Here is a 14,869-nt window from a genome sequence, read left to right on the forward strand (position 1 = left end):
TCCAGGTTGCTGCAAGGTTCCCTTCCCCACTAAGGGGGTCTTCAACTCTGGGATCATGGAAGGGGGTTTAGAACTCAGAGAACCTTACCTCTGAAAAGAGGAATCCATTGCTTTCCAAACAGAGGGAAAATCACTTAAAGCTGAGGTTTGGCTCATGTCTAGGGTCTCTCCAAAGGGGATCAGAAAGACACTCAATATACAATATAGATTAGACATGCAACAGGTATTTATTTCCTTCACAAATAAGATGTATTTTCTAGATTGTATGTTATAAGAACTAAGCTGCACCCCTCACCTGATTATGTCATAGGAAGGTCCATTTTCTTTATCCTGAAAATGATGATCATATCCAAACCAAAAAAAAAGGGATACCCAAATAAATACCAAATAAATAAAGTACCCAAAAAGATGGGATTGTGAGGATGACAATGTAGCAGCATTTGGCTCAGGGCGGTTAAGTGGGACAATGGACAGAGCGCCAGCCCAGGAGTCAAGAGGACTTGAATTCAGTTTGGGTCTGACATTTACTCGCTGTGTGACCCTGCCAAGTCACTTCACCTTGTTTGCCTCAGTTTCCTCATCTGTAAAATGAGCTGGAGAAGGAAATGGCCAACTACTCCACTGTTTCTGCTGAGAAAACCCCAACTGGGATCACGGAGAGTCAGACGTGACTAGTCAACTTAACAGCAATGTTCCTTAACTCATGAGGGGAGCTGAACCGAGGTTCTCTGTCCATCTCTGGTGACACTGGCCCAGAAAGAATGGCCCATTTGGGAGAACTTAGAAGGACCCATACTCTGGCACTCTCTCTTCCCATCCCACAGCCACATATCACAAATATTGTATACTATTATCAGGGTGGACGTATACCAAGCACATTGAGGACTGTGGATTTTTCTTTCTTTGCTCTCCATGAGGAGGGAGAAGGATAACTGTCCGCTGTGGCGGCCCTGGCAGCTGCTCACAAATGGCAGTAAGAGCAGCCGGGTGTCTCGGATGAGCCTGAGACCCGGGCCTCCTCTTCTGCTTTGTGTCTTTCTCTGAGCTCAGGCAACTGAACCATGATCTTGAGAAAGGGATGTCGGGGGAGCCGCTACTTCTGAAGGTGAGGAGTTCCTGGGTTCTTACATTCGTGCTAATTAGCAACAAGTAGAGTTTTGTGCAGCTTGGGGAAGATGGCCATGGCCAACAGAAAGAGCCCAGATTTGGAATTTAAGGAAGTTGCTCAGAAAGGTCAGGGCTGATACGAAATAACTATTGAGATGTCCCACAAAATTGACTTCCCTCCCAATAATCTCATTCATCCAAGTGTGGAAAAACCCACAAGGGGAAATTCCATTCTGGATCTAAGTCTCACTGTAAGGGAGGAACTTTTGTCTGGGTTTGGAGGGGATTTAAGGAGAGAAGATAATGATGGGAACTCTCAGGTGCCATGACCAGTCTTTTCAATAGTATGATAGAAGCCAGGAAATCAGATTTGAAGAAAGTATATTTCAGAAGGTTCAAAAGAAATACTAAATACTAAAATGTTTCAGGGAAACTGATCTCAAGAGGAATAGGAGATATTTTTAAATGAAATTCTTATGTCACAAGGGGAAATGACTCCAATGACAGACACAAAATGGGATTTGCCGGAAGAAAAAAAATCAACATAGGAGCATAGGCAACTCACCAATTAACTTAGATTTTTAAAAGAAAAATGCATTAAAAGGAAGTAAGATTAGGCAATCAAGGAACGTCATGGTTTTTTTTAAAAAATGGTGTCATGAATTGTAAAGCTCAGAATTAGCTGAGGCTGACAAGGAGAGCAAAGAGAACAAAAGGGGGTTTGGCTCTATTGGGAGAAAAAGGAAGAACAAAAAAGAAATGGGACCTTTTCTTGAGATCAATGAAACAATGAAAAAGAAGGCAGAGCTATTAAGTCTCATTTTGTCTCTTCCCAAGGAGAATGAATTTGGCACTGGAAATAAAAGAATAAAAAATGTCCAATGTCCAATCCCAGTCATAGACTGAGCCCTTATATTCACCCTAGACAGAGGTCTAAACCCAGTTACAGGATGATTTTAACCCCAACCACAGTCTGAGCCCTCATTAGACACAACACGCTAATGTTCGCAGTGGACCGGCCGCCATCACCACTCCCACCCCCCAACCTTGACCACAGGCTGCCCTCCAACTCCAGCTAGAGACAGATCTCTAATCCTGGTCATATGCTTCATAAACACTTGAAGGAATTGAGAAGAGATTGCCTTCTGGTATTCCAAAGCAACGTCTCCATAATACTTGATTCAGGGGAAGAGATCATGTAGACTTGATCTTGATTCAGTGGGATAGATCTTGTGGGCTCCATCTTTACCTCAAGATTGCTCAAAGCTGACCCAAACTAAAAACTGATAATATTAAGTAATATTCATCCTCAGTGCCTGATATCTGAGATTCCTTCCCTCGTCCAGTCTCACCTATCCCTTCAAACAGGCCCTATCGCCGTGACCCCTCAATCCAGGTCTGAATTTCCCATGCAAGAGGAGTTTCCCATATTACAACCAGCCTGTCTCTAAACAAGGATCCTTCAATTGGAGTTCATTTTTCAGGGTTTATATTAGTATTTTTCAGGGTTTTGCCTTCCTTACCTGATTTGTTCTTCACCTGGTCCTGTGGGCAGCTAGATTGCAGAATAGATAAGAGTTCCAGGCCTGCAATCAGGCTGACTCATCTTCTTGAGTTTAAATCTTAGACACTTCCTAGCTGTATGATCCTGGGCAGATCACTTAACCCTATTTGCTTCAGTTTCATCATCTACAAAATGAGCTGGAGAAGGAAATGACAAGTCCCTCCAATATCTTTTCTGAGAAAAAGACAAATTGGTGTCACAAAGTCGCACATGACTGAAAAATGACCAAATAACAACATCATGGTCCTGTGAGATCAGAAATATCATTTTTATCCTCAAATAAAAGATAAGGAAGCTAAGGTCTAGATATACTGCTGTGCTGATGATTATTGAAGGGGAATAAGAAAGGAACAAACACATTTCTCAGCTAAGTATTATACCTTTACTAAATATATATATATATATATACACACATAAAAAACTCTCAAAAGCAGGCCTTCCTGATTTCAAGGTATTCTATCCACCTATCTATCCCTATTCAATAAAGGAACGCTGAAGAATGGATTAAAAGTTAATTGGAGACTAAAAAACTTGATCCTAAAAAACTTTTAAGACAAATAACAAATAGCTAATTAGATTAAAGGTAATAATAAAAAGGAGACAACATATCAAAATTTTGGAGATTCAGACAAAGCAATCTTTAGGGAAATTTTTGTATGTCTGAACACATTAATAAAAGAGAGGGGGGTAATAAGTCAACAAATTGATCATGCATCTAAAAAAAAGCTAGAAAATCAATAATATTTTTAAAAACCAGTTAAACAGGGGCAACTAGATAGAACAATGGTCCTGGAGTCAGTAAGATTTGAGTTCTAATTTGGCCTCAGACACTTAACATTTACTTAGTTGTGTGACCTGGGCCAATTACTTATGTATATAAAAACAATTAGACATCAAGATATAAATCCTAAAAATCAAAGAAGAAATTAATAAAATTGAAAGCAAAAAAATGCATTAATTAAATAAAAGTAGGCATTAATTTTTAAGAACAATAAAATTAGGGGGCAGCTAGGTTGCACAGTGGATAGAGCACTGACCCTAGAGTCAGGAAGACCGAAATTCAAATCTGGCCTCATATACTTGACACTTACTATCTGTATGATCCTAATTACCCTGAAAACTTACAATAATAACAACAAAAATAGATAAGTTCTTGGCTAATTTGGTTTCAGAAACAAAACAAAATTCCAGTATCAAAAATAAAAAGGTATATTCACAATAAAAGAAGGAGAAATAAAGGAAAATATTAGGAACTATTTCACCCAATTATATGGCAATAAAATGACGATCTAGATGAAATGGATGAATATTTACAAAATACAAAATGAAGAGCAAATAAATGATTAATTTGAGCTTAGGGGGGAAAATATTGAATAAGCCACAAATGAGCTTCCAAATATAAAATCTTAAGAATAGATTTATAGGTTAATTCTATCAAATTTCAAATAAAAATTAGTCCTAATTGTATATCAACTGAAAAACTAGGGAAAAAAGTCTCCTACGAATTCCTATGATATAAATATGATTTTAATATCTAACCCAGGGAAAAGCAAAACAGAAAAATAAAACTATAGATCTCCTTAATAAACATAGATGCATGTTAACAAGGAGACCACAGCCATATATCACAAATATTGTATACTATTATCAGGTTGGACTTATACCAGGAGTGCAGGCTCAGTTCTACATTAGGAAAACTGTCAACATAATAGACCATGTTAATAATATGAAAACAAAAAGTAGGTGATTGTATCTATAGATGCAAATAATACTTGTCACAAGATTTTTGTCACTAAATCATTTCAGTCATGTCTGACTCTTTCCGATCCCATTTGGAGTTTTCTTGGCAAAGATACTAGAGCAGTTTGCCATTACTTTCTCATTTCTCATTTTACAGATGAAGAAACTGAGGCAAACAAGGTTAAATGACTTACATAGGGTCACACAGCTAGTAAGTGTCTGAGGCTAAATTTGAACTCATGGAAATAAGACTTTCCATCGACCACACATTGTGCCACCTCTACAATATATTAGAAAATGCAGGAATAAATGGAACTATCCTTAATATGATATTAGCATATTCTAATATCTAAATTAATACCTAAATATTAGAATATTTAGAACCAAATGTAATGGAAATAAACAAGAGGATTTTCCAATAAGATCAAGGGTAAAGCAAGGATAACAATTATCATCGTGTTATTTGATACAATGCTAGAAATACTAGCTATAATAATAGGACAAGAAAAAAAACTGAAAAAAGGAAAAAATAGGGGGGAAAGTATCACTTTCTTCAGATGATACTATGGTTTACTTGGAGAACCCTAGAGAGTCAATTAAAATTAATTTAAATAGTACCTCAGCAAATTTGCTGAATATAAAATAAATTCACACAAATCATTAACACTTCGGATCATTATCAACAAAACCCATTGAGAAGAGAAAAAAAAAGTGCAATTCCATTTAAAATAGCTGCAGAATATAAAAACAATACTTGGGAGTCGGCCTCCTAAAACACACATAAGAACTGCATGAATGCTACCCCAGGTCTATCCTAGCCCCATAAAATTCTCTGTACCTCCTGAGATAAGAGTTATAGTAATAGCTGATTTGTACATGACAAACTAGGATTTACAAAGTATACATTATCTAATTTTATTGTCCTAAAACTCTGATCTGCTGCTAATGTTGTTCTGAGTTTAGTGAACCTGAAGTTTAATAAGATTAAATGAATTACCTTTGGGTCAGAGGTAGTAACTGACAAAGGAGGTTTTGAACCCAGATTCCCTTTGACTCAAAAATCCAACATTCTCTGGATGGATTCTCCGAAGGTACTTTTCCTGAATTCCACTCATGATGATTAAGTCATAGTGCTCCTTTCTGAATCGTTAACTATTCGTTTTAAATCTCTTTCTATTTCTGGCGACAAGTAAGTGATGGGCTATTGGGGGAGGGGGTAGAAAAGATCTCAGTCCCCCAAGATTAAATGAAGGACCTCAGAGGGCAGCTGGTACAACCCCCTCATGTTACAGATGAAGACACCACAGCCCTGGGACATTAAGTGATTTGCTCAAGATTGTTATTGTTTGTTCTTTGTTCTCGAAGATTTCCATGAAATCAGGGAGGTGCTGCCATGGCATGCAAGTGAATTGTATTGGAGTGAAGCAGGACTGTGCAAGGTCATCTGCCTCACTTTCTCCTCCAGAGCCATCTGGGACAGTGGCCAGGTCTCAGTCAGGTTGACAGGACATGTCCCTGGATGCAGCGGGAGACCTTGGCCTTTTTAAGCTAAGGTCTTTAATAGATCTCAGTTTGTCTGAGGCAACACAGATTCAGTGATTAAGACAAAAGAAGGAAGGAAGGAAGGAAGGAAGGAAGGAAGGAAGGAAGGAAGGAAGGAAGGAAGGAAGGAAGGAAGGAAGGAAGGAAGGAAGGAAGGAAGGAAGGAAGGAAGGAAGGAAGGAAGGAAGGAAGGAAGGAAGGAAGGGAAGGAGGGAAGGAAGGGAAGGGAAGGGAGGAAGGAAGGGAGGAAGGAAGGAAGGGAAGGGAGGAAGGAAGGAAGGAAGGAAGGAAGGAAGGAAGGAAGGAAGGAAGGAAGGAAGGAAGGAAGGAAGGAAGGAAGGAAGGAAGGAAGGAAGGAAGGAAGAGAAGGAGGGAAGGAAGGGAAGGGAAGGAAGGAAGGAAGGAAGGAAGGAAGAGAAGGAGGGAAGGAAGGGAAGGGAAGGAAGGAAGGAAGGAAGGAAGGAAGGGAGGAAGGGAGGAAGGGAGGAAGGGAGGAAGGGAGGAAGGGAGGAAGGGAGGAAGGGAGGAAGGGAGGAAGGAAGGAAGGAAGGAAGGAAGGAAGGAAGGAAGGAAGGAAGGAAGGAAGGAAGGAAGGAAGGAAGGAAGGGAAGGAGGGAAGGAAGGGAAGGGAAGGGAGGAAGGAAGGAAGGAAGGAAGGAAGGGAAGGAGGGAAGGAAGGGAAGGGAAGGGAGGAAGGAAGGGAGGAAGGAAGGGAAGGAGGGAAGGAAGGGAAGGGAGGAAGGAAGGAAGGAAGGAAGGAAGGAAGGAAGGAAGGAAGGAAGGAAGGAAGAGAAGGAGGGAAGGAAGGGAAGGGAAGGAAGGAAGGAAGGAAGGAAGAGAAGGAGGGAAGGAAGGGAAGGGAAGGAAGGAAGGAAGGAAGGAAGGAAGGAAGGAAGGAAGGAAGGAAGGAAGGAAGGAAGGAAGGAAGGAAGGAAGGAAGGAAGGAAGGAAGGGAGGGAGGGAGGGAGGGAGGGAGGGAGGAAAGGAGAGAGGGAGGGAGGGAGGAAAGGAGAGAGAAAGAGAGAGAGAAAGAGAGAGAGGAAGGAAGGAATAAAGGAAGGAAGGAAGGAAGAAAAAAGAAAGAAAGAAAAGGTGAGAAAGTGAGAAAGAAAAAATGAGAAAGGAAGGAAGAAAAAGAAAGAGACAGAGAGGGTATCACTGGGTATTTCATAGCAAAGCCGAGATGTGCCCTGAGGACTTAACCCAGAACACAGAGCTTGCTTGCTTCCTCATAACAAGCCGAATCTGGCACCACGTTTGACATTCCAGCCCCTAACACCAAACAGCAAGTGCCGTTTCTGAAAAACACTTTCCATTTCACTTTTTTCTCTGAGTCACTATCTTCTTTCTGGGTCAAACTCAGGTGCCACTTCTTCCAGGAAGTCTTCCCTAATCCGTCCATAGAAGTCCCTTCTTCCTCAGATACAATTTATTCCTCCCCTCACTCAATAGAAGCTAAGTGCCTTAAGATCTTCTTTACATTACCACTAGACCCCCAGCATCCGGGATAGTACCTGACATATAGCAGGCACTTGAGGAAGCTTTGATGAATGTAACTGGTTTCTTGCAAACAGCCCTACGGAAGCCCAGAAACCCCCGGGCATTCTATCCTTCAGGACAACCTACAAGGAAGGAGCCTGGGGCGATACCAGGCAAGCCCAGGACTTCCGGAATTCCCAGCCTGGCAGGCATTGTTGTCAAGTCCAGTGGGCCCGAGAGGTGCCATGAGCATGACTTTCCCTAGGGGCTTTCTAGAGACACCTTTATTTCCTGATCCAAGAGAATGGTTCAGACAGACGGGTGGGAGAATTTCAGACCCCTTCGAAGGAGGATTGATGAGTTTCTTCATGAGGAATTGGCCGTTTCTCTAGGTGGAGAGTTGGGGGGCGGCGGAGATTTTCACTTTAAAGACTCAAGGGGATCTAGTAATGGTGGATTTTCTGGCCAGTGACAAATTGGTCAACAAAGCTGTTCAAGGGATGACAGAATTTTCCCAGAGTCCTTCAGATCAAGCTGCAATTTCCCCATCAAACCTCCAGCCAGACCCAGTAGCTTCTGTCGTCTCATAGAGTGATTCTTTATCCTTAAGCTATTTCCTTGACCTAAAAACACCCTCCAAGCTCCCAGCTCTGAGCATTAGGTTAGGGAAGGGCCTAGACCCAGCCAGGATGAGGGACTGAGTGATGTAACAGCCGGCACTTGTCACAAGCTGGACTTGAGTCTTCCCAAGCTGGACGATGGCTCTCTCTCCACTCCTCCACATTGCCTCTCTTGCATTTTTAGCCTTCCTTTAGAGCTCAACGCAAATGGCACTTTATCCGGGGAGTCCTGCCCTGGAACTTTCCTCTTCCAACCTTCTGGACAACTACATGGCTCTGCAGGGGATACAAATCTTCTGAGTCCGGTGTCCGGAAGACCTGAGTTCGAATCCAGCCTCAGACACTTCCTAGCTGGGTTGATGAGGTCTCCAATGTTAAGTGTGGTTAGCAGAGGAATTGATAAGAATTCATCTGGAAGAAGGCTCTGATAATGGAGATCAGTTTAGTTCCTTGGTCCCATCGGCTAAAGATAGAAATCTAAGTTATGTCAAGATCCTGATTTAGTCTCGGTCTCCTTTGGGTCAGCCCACCAGGGACACTCTGTCTTATGGGGTCTTTCTCCTTACCCCCCTCCATGCCACAGGGTATCTCCCCTAACTCCACTATGCTTCTCAACCCCACTTCTCGTTACAGTTAATTAACTCTTTTAGGGTGCTAAGGTTTTTCAGGTTTATCCTGCCAGCTATGGAGCATTCCCCAACCTCGTGGGGTGGGTAATGGGGAGTTCCACCAAGGGACTTTTTGTCTTTCATGTGCTCTCTTATTCTATTTCATATTTACTATTTCCAGTATCCCTTCATTTGTCTATAATCTATTCCCCTAAACAAATTACCTTTTGCCAAAGAGAATGGCCATTGCGAACTCTTCACAGGATCAAATCCCAACTTTTGGTACCTGCCATCATTTGGTGACAAACCCCACATTGTAGATCACATCAGTGTGACCCTGTGCAAGTCACTTAACCCTGTTTGCCTAATTAGGAGCTACTTTGCCCAGCTGCATGGCAGCAAATCTGACAATCTAACTGAAATGGACAAATAATGACAAAAACATAAATTGCCCGGATTAACAGAAGAGGAAATAAATCACTTGAATAGGCCCATTTTAGAAAAAGAAACTGAACAAGTCATTAAAGAACCCCCAAAGAAGAAATCTCCAGGGCCAGATGGATTCACAAGGGAATTCTACCAAACATTTAAAGATCAATTAATTCCAATACTATGTAAACTATCTGAAAAATGGGTAAAGAAGGAGTTCTGCCAAATTCCTTCTATGACCCAAATATGGCACTGACACCTAAATCAGGAAGAGCCGAAACAGAAAGAAAATGACAGACTAAGCTCCCTAATGAATATTGATGCCACAAAATTAAATAAAATATTAGCAGAGATTACACAACTTATCAACAGGATAATACACTATGACCAAGTGCACTATGTACCAGAGAGGCAGGGCTGATTCACTATTGGGAAAACTATTACCATAATTGACCATATCAATAAAAAACCAACAGAAATCATTCGATAATCTCAATCACTACAGAAAAAGCTTTTGGCACCCAGTCCTATTAAAAACACTAGAGAGCATAGGGATGAAGGGAGCTTTCCTTAAAAGAATAAGCAGTATTTATCTAAAATTCACAACCCCATTTCCTCAGTTTCCTCCTATGTAAAATGATCTAGAGAAGGAAATGGCAAACTACTCCAATATTGCAAAGAAAACCCCAAATGAGATCAAGGAGAACTCAGCAACCACAACTGTAACCTCACCTAGCACTTTGTCTGAGCTCATGCCCTTAAAAAGTATTATTGTAAATGTTAATTATCTGTTTGTGTCAGCTTTCCCTTCGGAGCCTGTGAGCAGGCTAGACTTCGTCTCTCACCCAGTGTTTAATGCAGGACCCATCTTATAAAAACAACCACACATTCTGGGAGGGACCTCAAAGGTCCCGAGCCTGACCCCTCTATCTAGTCCAGCATCTTCATTTTTTACAGAGATAGAAAGAAAGGAAATGGCTTCTCTGAGATCACCCACAGATATTTAAATTTAAAGTCAGGATATGAATCCGGGTCATCTGACTCCCAGGGCAACATTATTCTAATGGCCCCACTGAAAAGGGTGGCTTGTTTTATCCCTCAGTCTCTCTGGTCTCACTCCAGATAGCAGTACATGGATGTTTGTCTGTGCGTCTGTCTGTCCCCAGGCCGGCAGCGTCCCTTTTCCAGATCAGATCTCCACACCTTGGAAAGTTGGCTTTTGGAGAAGGAAGGGGAGGAAGAGCAGAAGGAGGAGAGGAAGGAAGTCCTGCATCCTTTCAGCTCCATCCCTAAACCTTCTCCTTGGCTTTTCCAGAAAGCATCTCCAGCCTTGGGATGAGGGAGGAATAGGACAAACTCTTCTTTGTCGTTACCCAGGTCTCTTCAAGCCCAGATTCTTGGCTTCCGATAGTGGGCCCTGTGCTGGGTGTCGGCAAGGCCATTGGGGGAAGAAGACCTCTGGAGACCTCCAGGGTTTGGTTGCTAGTTCTACCTGGGACTGGAAACTGCTTTTATAGAGTTCAAGAACTTCAGGCATTGCTCATTCTGACCAAGGAATCAGTAAGGATTTATAAAGTGCCTACTATGTGCCTAGCATGGTTTCTGTGAGGTCATTACTAGAAGGAACTACTAGATTAAAAACAACAACAATAATAACAAAAAAATAACCTCTATAGATGCCTATTGTGATTTGATTTGAATTTAGGTCTTCCTGAGGTTCTCTGTCCACTTCACCAGATCTTATCAGACCCCAGGATGGTCCCACTTCCCCAAGGCTGTGAGAGCAGCATCCTAAGCCTTGCCTCAAGCAGTTAGTTTTTCCTTAAAAGGTGTTTCACCTCAAGTAGCGTTTTAAGGGGTAAAGCTGGGGACTTGCGGAGAGAAAGTAACCAGGACTCCAAGGCTGGGCCCTTTCCTCAGGGTTTGGACCCCAGACCAACAGCAGCCCCCCCCCCCACACACACACACACATCTTTGTATTCTCAATGAGAATCCTTCTCTGGCTTTGCCTGCTCTCTCATTAAGGCTTGCAAATCTCCTTTTGGTAATAGTTACTTGACAAAGTGGATACAGCGCTGCTGGGTCTGGCCTAAGGAAGATCTGGATTCAAATTCAGCCTCAGACATTTCCTAGCTGGGTGATACTGGGCAAGTCACCCTGTTTGCTTCAGTTTCCTTACCTTTAAGCTGGGCTGGGAAGGAAGTAGCCGACCACTCCAGTATCTCTGCCAAGAGAACCCCAAATGGGGTCACAGAGAGTGACTGAACAAGGACCACAAAGATGGGTTATGGGGATCTCATTTTATTCCACTTACAAACCTAAGATACATAGTTAGAGACAGGTCCGATTGTCCTACCTGACATACAGTGGTCTCTAGCATAAATACTCAAGTTTTTAGATCTATAGGATTTTAAAGTTAGTTGGGACCTCAGAGTTCACCTCATCCAACTTCCGTTTCACAGAAGAGGGAACTGAGGCTTTATGTCAAACATTTTAGCAACTCATTAAACCCTATGTACCTCAGTTTCCTCATCTGTAAAATGGGCTGGAGAAGGAAATGGCCAACCACGTCAGTATCTTTGCCAAGAAAAGCCCAAATGGGGTCATGAAGAGTCAGAAACAATCGAACAACAATAACACAGGTAGTAACAGATCTGTGGTGTCCAATGAGACTCACTTTCTCTTCCTTCATCCCTTCCCTTTCTTTACCGTCCTCACCCTACCCAAAACAATGACATTCCAGGTGGGTGCTAGAACTGGTTCCCACCACTGTTGAGAACCGGTTGGTAAATTTTCAGTGTGAGGATTGATACCCTGCTACAAATCATGGTTTTTATTTTGTGGATTACCTAGATTTAAGAAAGTGATGGAGAAAATAGCAATAAGGAAGATTAAATTTACAAGTGTGCCATGCATCCATTTTCCCCTGGAAATCTGGTTGTTACCATTATTTACCAGCATATCCCCTTTTTGATCTCTCACATTATTCTCTGTAGTGAAGAACTTCCCCAATAGGATCAACGAATCCTACTCTAGAATCACAGAATTTCAGAACTGGAAGGCAAATTAGAGCTCATCCCACCCAGTCCTGGCTGAAAACATTCGTCTTCTTGCCATCCTGTGGTCCAGTAAACAGTCATTCTTTCCCCACCACAACATAGACCTTTTTTGAATTTTTTTTTAACTTATGAAATGAAACAAATACTTCCATAATATAGTATAACAAAAAGACAATTGCACATGAAACCATAAATCTACTATATATGACTTGTTGTCATAGACTTTTAAAAATTCTTATTTCTATTGCTATCTAATGTTTAGGAACATTAAGCACCTACTATGTGCCTGGCAGTATGCAAGCCAGAGGGGACATAAAATACAAATACAAAACATTCTTTATTCCCAAGGAGTTTGTATTCTTCAGCAATAGGGGCTCAGTGAACTTGAGAGCAGGAAGATCTGAGTTCAAATGTTACCCCAGCTGCCTACTAGTTTGCTCCTTCTCTCAGTTTCCTCAGCTATAAAAACAAAATAATAATAGCACCTTCCTCACAAGGCTGTTGTGACACTCAAAAGAGAGTCCATGTGTAAAGCACCTGTGTGATGCTCCAGAAAGGCTCTGCTTCCACCTGCTGTTTTCAGCTCCATTCAATAAACACATTAAGCACCTACTATGTTGTTAGGTTCTTACTAAATGCTAAGTTGGTACTTGACAATTCTCTAGTTCCAGCCTTTCCGGGAGAAGAGCTTGCATGCTTAGGAGGAGCAAGCTCATTGGTTGAAGTAATTCTTCCCAGAAGCCCTTGCATTATCCCACGCCCATTCTCTGGGAGGATAAAGAGGGCAGCTCTGGAAGAAAAAGTGAGTCTCTGCTTTAGACCAGGCTTGATGCGGCTCTCTGCAGAAAGGGAAGTCACTTCTCTGGATGACAGTTAACAGCAACTGTCTGGAGACAATGGTTCTGTACAGGAAGAAGAATCTGTCCGAGAAATTTGAGTTGACACAGCAGATCTCTCCCCAGAGAGCGATCAGCAGCTTCTGGAGACGACAATTGGCGCCCAACATGGGGCGAGGACTTTTCCTTATCCTGACAAGGACTTATTCTGAGCCCTTCAGAGGAGCTAGACTGGACCATAGCACTATGTGTTAGTCACTGGACATAGAAAAACATATAAAACCAGTGGACGGTATGGCAAATCCAATTAGAAAATACTCAGAGATATCTCAAGTGAAGAATAGAAGGGGACAGTCCACTAACTGTAATCACAGAATCACATGAAATGACAAGGACACGTACAAACAGATAGCACATAAATATAAAGAGAAGAAATATAAGATAGCAACTTGCAGTTGGAGAGTCGAGGGAAGGATTTGCCCAAGATGCCACAGGTCAAACTACTGGAGCCCAGAGGATGATGCTTGAATTCTGTTTTGAAGGAAGGGAAGAACAGCAAGCCACTTGAGGACTGGGGATGTTTTTGGATTAGTTGGGTTTGGCTTGTTGTTGGTGATCATAGGGGAAACTGAGGCCTTCTCAGAATAGCCCCTTGATAATTCCAGACCCAACTTCAAAGGTCTGTTAGTCATCAAGATTCTGGGAAGGAGAAAAAAAAAATCTTGCTCTTCTAATAGAAATATCTGAGGTGATCTCCTGGACCTTTACTTAACTACTTAGAGAAGAATCTAACTATTTCATGGCCTGGAGATATTCTGAGAGGTCTATAAACTGGCTAATCTTGATTTGTTGAAGCCTGAGGTAAACAGAGTCTCCTTGGTTATTCTAGTTTAATAGACTACTTACTTGTGAGTAAATCACCTTATTGTGAGGGATTATATGGTTTATTATCAAATTAACTATGGTAAATTGAATTTATAACTTAGATTCAGTTTATCTGGGGAATTTGGGAAAATGAAATAGGGTGCGAATACTGGCTAAAGTAAACACTTGTAAACCCTGTGAAACTGACCGCCATAAAACACACCTGCAAACAGTAAAACTGGCCATAGGGACCTGACCGGAATTTGGCAAATTTGTGCCCACTGGGGAGTGATAATTAATCGATGGGGGAGGGGGGTCATGGATTCTTGACTTCAACTTCTGTGGAAATAGACCCCACCCTCTGTGATTTCACTTAGTGGACTGTCCCCTTCTATTCTATTCACTTGAGATATCTCTGAGTATTTTCGAATTGAATTTGCCAACAACCCACCAGTTTTATATTGTATGCCCAGTGACTAACACATAGTAGGTGCTTAATGTGTTTATTGAATGGAGCTGAAACCAGCAGGTGGAAGCAGAGAGGGGGTCTCTTCAGTGAGATGGATAAATGATATTCTAATCAACAGTCACTAATAACTTCCTCTCTCCCCTATGGGGAATTCACACAGAGTTTTTATTTATTTTTTTAAATTTTATTTATAATTTTTTGACATTATATATGCATGAGTAATTTTTTTAAACATTATCCCTTGTATTTTCCCCTCCCTCCCTCTACACCCTCCCCCCGATGACAGGCAATCCCATACATTTTACATGTGTTACAATATAACCTAGATACAATATATGTTTGTAAATACCATTTTCTTGTTGCAACATTTAAGTATTAGATTCCGAAGGTAAAAGTAACCTGGGTAAATAGACAGTAGTGCTAACAATTTACATTCACTTCCCAGTGTTCCTTCTCTGGGTGTAGTTGTTTCTGTCCATCATTGATCAACTGGAAGTGGGTTGGATCTTCTTTATGTTGAAGATTTCCACTTCCATCAGAATACATCTTCAT

This window comes from Sminthopsis crassicaudata, chromosome 2 (assembly GCF_048593235.1).
Source record: "Sminthopsis crassicaudata isolate SCR6 chromosome 2, ASM4859323v1, whole genome shotgun sequence".
NCBI lineage: Eukaryota > Metazoa > Chordata > Mammalia > Dasyuromorphia > Dasyuridae > Sminthopsis > Sminthopsis crassicaudata.